The following is a 6,132-nucleotide window of genomic DNA, read 5'->3' as shown; positions in this document are numbered from 1 at the left end:
GAGGTGTAACGCTGTCCTCTACGTGAGAGTGATAGTGTTTATCTTTATTTATTTATTTTTTTTTTCCTGAAGACCAGTTCTGATGTTATCTTGGAGGTTAACGGAGAAGAGTTCTTCACACCTGTGTTTGTTGTTTTATTTTATTTTTTTATTGGTCACTTTTTTTTTTTTTTTGTGATTGTTATTAATTTTATTTATTTGTATTGAAATATGTGAGTGTGAATGCAGCACAATATATAAAGGTGTGCATTCCAGAGTGAAAGGAAGGCGTGCACAGGGTAGAGTGCACAGGATGCAGTGCCTTGTTTTTATCACCAGACCTTGATTGACTGAAGCAAATGAAAACTTTGGTGTGAGTACCTTACAAAGACACTTGACAATACTAATGTCACCTCACCTCGTGGTTTCACCTTAAACCTACAAACATTGGCTGGACACAAGGTCATAGAAATAATTTATTCTCATTTATTCTCATCTTTACAAATTACAGTCTTTACACATCAAAGTAACTAATCACCTTTATTCATCCACTTGAGGGGGTTGAAGGATCGCTAATCCCATATTAAATTGCCTGTGTTCAACTCGCCTCTCCTACCTCATTTATTGACCAATTCATTTAAAAAATATTTTGATCAGGAAGGTTGCAAGAAGAATGTCTGCTATCTTTTTTTTTTTTGTACGATAAGTTTTTTTTTTTCCAATGAAAAAGTAAAAAAAAAACTGTGTCAAATATTTACTTTCAAATATTTGTCAGAAATCAAAATCAGTTACAAACAAAAATGACGACAGCAGACTTTGTTCGCCTCTCACAGCTGGATAAGCCGCAATGGCCCATCTGTGTGTAACACCAATAACAACGGAGATCATTTTTAAATGCCAAAATCCGCCATTTTAAGTTATGTCAAAGTTTAAGGGATGACTATAATACACCTATTGCAGCTAAGGACTTGAAATTCACATGATATATACATCACAATATGTTGAAAAACAGATATAGATTAATTTAGTTACTCCGATTGGTTTTGTACATAGGCCTAAAGTAATTCATGATTTCACCCTTAATTACCCGGGGGGGAGGGGGGAAGGCGGGTGAAAACAATTTTTGTTATATTTCGACTTTTAGATCAAAACCAGTGTTTAACTGTTTGAAATAAATAAAATATTAATGCAAAAGATATCTAATGCAGACACATTGACTATTTCCTAGATTTACGGAAAAATATTTATCTCATTTTTCGTATATAAATTTGAAAAAAATAGTTAGACCTAAAATTACGTACTCTCTAATGTTGTACGCAGCAAAAGAACCGTAGATATTCATAGGAGACTGAGGAAGAACGGGTACGCCAGAGAGAAAAAAAAAAAAAAAGTCATGTCTCGCAGCGGGCGAAACCGTGAAATTTCATAACAGAAGACCTCATTACATAAGGGGATATATATATATATATATATATATATATATATATATATATATATATATATATATATATATATATATATATATATATATATATATATATATATATATATATATCAAAACATTACATATATAAAAAATGGGAAAAAAAATGTAGAAAATAAAAAAAAAAAAAAAATTCATATCCGGATCGTACAACGACACCCTTGATGCAAAACATGTTTGCGCGCCTGACGATGTTAAGACACACGACACACACTTCCCTTGAGAAAAGATGGTAGCCTTCACGAGTGTCTTACTATTTCTTTGCAGAGCCCCTCTTCTTGATGACGACGCGTACACTGTCAGCTACACTTTGCAGTGTCTCACTTAAATTTTTCTCTATCTTTGTATCTCTCCATTTCAGATAAATTGTTATCTTTCCAAGGGTTGAGGAGAACATGGTCGTGGTTCAAGTGAAGCCACTACAGCCACTCCCTGACAAGCCTTCCACACCGGTGAGTGTTGTTCAAGCATGTATTAGTATTGCTAATTCCTTATTTCCTAGAACATCTACCACTATATAATGGCAATGTCTTTCCAACACAAATAACGTCAAGCAAAAATAAACTCTACACTAACTAAGTGATGAAAAACGTAGCATCATCCGCTGCACAAAACAATACAGCAGCGAAGTGACACTGCCAGGACTTGAACCAACACCTGCCTGCCTCACTGACACCTGCCGTGGTGCCAGGGAGTGCCAAGGCCTGTGCTGCCACCACGCTGAGAGAGGGAGAAAGAGAAGAGCATTAGAGAGGAATGACCGTGGCAGGAAGGATGGTGTGTTAGGTGACTGGTTCAGACAGTGACAGTGGACAGAAGAAATGCTGGAGAATGATTAAACCACAGGTGGTTCATGTTGTAGTTGTTCAAGATTTCGAAGAAAATTTTTTTTTTTTTCCTAGACAGACAGTGGCAGCAGACACACAAGAGACGATGGTGTGGTGGACAAGAAGATGCAGGGAGACAGCAGACAGAATGGAAGCTACAGATGAAAGAAGAGCAGGTCAAGCCATGGCAGCAGACACATAGACAGACAGATTGGATAAGAAAGAAGTATTATTTAGTGAGGTAAGGAACTGTACAACCCTTCACGGTGCTGACTACTTGATAGCAGAGGTGGTTCATGTTGGTTCAGGATTTGGTTTGAAGCTGTTACGTGAAAAGAACATTCTGAGGAACGAGAGGTTGTATTGTCACTTGTCAACAAAGTGGCAGAGTATTGCTATAACATTTATAGCCAAAGCTGTACCAGCTGCCTGAGTGTGTCATGTCCATTGTGTACTTACAGTCACCTTTGTCATGTCTACGCTAGTGGAGGAGAGGGAAGAACAAACCTTGAATCGTCCAGGGTTAGAGTTTTTAGCAAAGGTTTGAGCGAAGAGTTCAGCTTTAGAGGTAGATGTGATAGCAGTGGTGCCATCTGGTTGAAATAAAGAAGGGAAAGGAGAAGCAAAGTTATTATAGATGTTTTTGGGTAAGTGCCAGAAGTCACGAGGGAGAGTTAGATCTTGAAACGTTTTGACACTTTCTGTTAATGAAGGAGTTTTTTTTTGGCTAATTGGAGAAGAGACTTGGCATGGCAGAAATGTAAAGTGCATTAGATTCCGGTGATGGAAGAAGGCTTAAGCACCTTTGGTGGGCCACCTCTCTATCATGTATAGCACGAGAACAAGCTATGTTAAACCAAGTTTAACTTTGGAAGGTTTAGGTCGAGAAAAAGAGTGAGGAATGTACGCCTCCATGCCAGACACTATCACCTCTGTTATGCGCTCAGCACAAAAAGACGGGTCTCTGACACGGAAGCAGTAGTAATTTTCCAAGGAAAATCAGCAAAATACCTCCATGTTCCCCCAACTAGTACAGGCAAAATGCCAGTGGCACCTTCCTTTTGGGGGATCCTGAGGAGGGATTGGAGCGATAGGACAAGATACAGATATGAGACTGTGATCGGAGGAGCCCAACGGAGAAGAAAGGGTGACAGCATAAGCAGAAGGATTAGAGGTCAGGAAAAGGTCAAGAATGTTGGGCCTATCTTCAAGACGGTCAGGAATACGAGTAAGGTGTTGCACCAATTGCTTTAGGTCGTGGAGAATAGCAAAGTCTAAGGCTAGTTCACCAGGATGGTCAGTGAAGGGAGAGGAAAGCCAAAGTTGGTGGTGAACATTGAAGTCAGTCTCCAAGAATTAAGATCTCTGCAAAAGGGAAGAGAGTCAATGTGCTCCACTTTGGAAGTTAAGTAGTCAAAGAATTTTTCATAGTCAGAAGAGTTATTTGAGAGGTATACAGCACAGATAAATTTAGTTTGAGAGTGACTCTGTTGTCGTACCCAGGTGGTGGAAAACTCGGAAGATTCAAGAGAGTGGAAAGCAGGTTAAGTCATTGCGCACATGAACACAGCATCCAGCTTTGGATCGAAAATGAGGATAGAGAAAGTAGGAGGGAACAGAAAAGGGGCTACTGTCAGTTGCCTCAGACATCTGAGTTTCAGTGACGAAAGGATGATGAAGCTTAACAGAGGAGAGGCAGTGTTCTACAGATTGAACGCGAATGTTGCAGAAGTTTATGAAGAAAAACTGAGAGGGGTATCAAGACATTTAGGGTCGTTACCAGAAGAGCAGTCTGACCCGGGGACAATTGTGGTCCGCTCACCAGATGGGGTCTCCGAGGCTGGTGTAGGAGTATGTGTGTAATAATTAGGTGCTGGTAGTTGTTTTGTGTGCAGGAAGAGAGATATCTCCATGACTATAACGTTTGGTACGATTGAAAACATCCTTTGGTTTCCACAGATATGTACACACTAGTAGTAACAGTTTTCACCTGTAGCACCAGAAACAGTCTTCCTCACACGAACCGTTTTACTGCCGGGACTTGAAGGCTGATGAAGCAGTGCGGCGGAGGTCACGCCTCTCAGAGTGTTTATACTTGTTGTCAACACCGCCATAACTAATACAAACTCTTTAGTGCAGGTAGTTAAATAACTGCAATCATTGTTCCAGATTCCTAAATTCACAAAGTGCATAAACTCATTCCAAGTTTTTATTGCAGATAATTAAAGTTTTAGTGAAATAATTATTCCTATTCCTAATGTTGTGTGGTGCATTATCTCAGACAGGACCACTGGAAGCTGTCAGAGTGCTGTGGCACGTGGCAAGAACCAAGTGTTCAGGAGCACACACTGTCCCTTCACCAGTCAGCAGGTTACGAAAAACAATGCAGAATTTTGTTGAGTAATCAAAGTAATAAAACGTAAATGATAAAATGTCAGTACTGATTTAGAGTGTCACACTCCACCATGGCAAAGACTGCCGGCTGAGTAATATTCAAGTTGTATTAGTGAGACTCTACTCAATGTTAATTATAAGGCAGGTGTAAAAAAAATAGTTAAAAATGTATCATAGTACAAGAAAATGACAGTTCAAAATGTAAACATATCTTTAACAAGTAGACTTGAATGGTCATTAAGCAGTACAGCAGACCCTTCCTACAGTAAATTCACTATTATTTGTAGACTGGCCTTATTTGTCTCTCATCATTTTACTTTTCTCATTATTCTGTCTTGTTTTATCATTAATACTTGAGTGCCTTCATGTTATCTCTATCATTGTGACTGTTTCTCTCATTATGTTGCTGATGTTGTCTACTCTCATCATCTGACTGACTGCTCGCCTTCACAGGTCTGGGCGGCTTGGAAGCCTCACTACAAACTGAAGACCCGTTCACTTGAAGGACACAGTTGGAGTCGGACACAAGATCCAAGAGGGAGTTATTTTTAAACGAGAGCTTCAGGCAGAAAATTCGAGTGGATTTTCAACTCTAAAAATAACTTTTTTGGGGGGATATTTTGAACCTTCTTTATCTTGAAAAATAACTCCAGATATTATGACTCTAGCTGGAAGTTGACCTGAGCAATGTAGGGTTTGCTGCAGTGAGATTACCAAGGCACGAGTGTCTGGGATTTAAAAATGATGGATATGTGTCCTGTGTGCTGCTGTGCTGGGAGGAGAGGAGCAGCAGCAGTCGTGGGGCTCTGTTGCTGCTGTCATTGGTGCAGCCGTTCACTCCTGCAGCTACCTTCCCTCAACATACTGTGTCTTCCCTCACCTGCAATGAACAACTATGAACAATACTTCTCCTGCGATGAGGAACAGTGAATAACACCTCTCTCTCTCTCTCTCTCTCTCTCTCTCTCTCTCTCTCTCTCTCTCTCTCTCTCTCTCTCTCTCTCTCTCTCTCTCTCTCTCTCTCTCTCCACAGTATGTCCCCCACAGTATGTTTACAAACCCACAGTGACTCTCCACAGCCCCTCACCAACAATTGTCTCCTTCACACACACACACACAAATGTTAGAATCTTGTAGTGTCTACAACAAGGAATGGAACCGAAATCGACAAGCCAAATTTTCTTCCAGCCTGCGTGAGTGTAGTGAGGCTCAATGTGTGTGTACAAGTGAAGAATATATATTAGATGCTTGACTCAAAAATATGAGGCTTACACAAAAATACAGGACACAACTTGAGTGTGGTGAGTCAAAGGTGAGTCAAAATGCTCAACTTTGAATTAACTTACAACAAAAACTAACTAAATAAAACACACTATAAAGAAATAATCTCATCAATTAACACTGAAAAAAAAATATATATACACCAACACAAAATAAATAAATAAATAA

General features: G+C 39.5%; 1 long non-coding RNA gene across 7 annotated transcripts in view; it reads left to right on the top strand.

Annotated features, from left to right (window-relative positions):
* Positions 1-5,709, top strand: part of LOC135095308 (uncharacterized) — an 11,029-nt gene extending 5,320 nt beyond the window's left edge. For 4 of the 7 annotated variants that reach the window (XR_010264246.1, XR_010264245.1, XR_010264244.1 and 1 more), the window contains 5 exons: positions 1-352; positions 1,824-1,914; positions 2,365-2,530; positions 4,571-4,659; positions 5,137-5,709. The exon at positions 1-352 is cut by the window's left edge and continues 336 nt beyond it. This is a non-coding gene — a long non-coding RNA (uncharacterized LOC135095308). Of the gene's footprint in view, positions 353-1,571; positions 1,915-2,364; positions 2,531-4,570; positions 4,660-5,136 lie in introns of those variants that run through there. The other 3 variants (XR_010264247.1, XR_010264249.1, XR_010264243.1) reach the window with 2 other exon arrangements.
* Positions 5,710-6,132: the final 423 nt, after the last annotated feature.

This window comes from Scylla paramamosain, chromosome 48 (assembly GCF_035594125.1).
Source record: "Scylla paramamosain isolate STU-SP2022 chromosome 48, ASM3559412v1, whole genome shotgun sequence".
NCBI classification, from domain to species: Eukaryota; Metazoa; Arthropoda; class Malacostraca; order Decapoda; family Portunidae; genus Scylla; species Scylla paramamosain.
The sequence above is the reverse complement of the archived record's forward strand: the minus strand, read 5'-3'. Positions and strand labels throughout refer to the sequence as shown.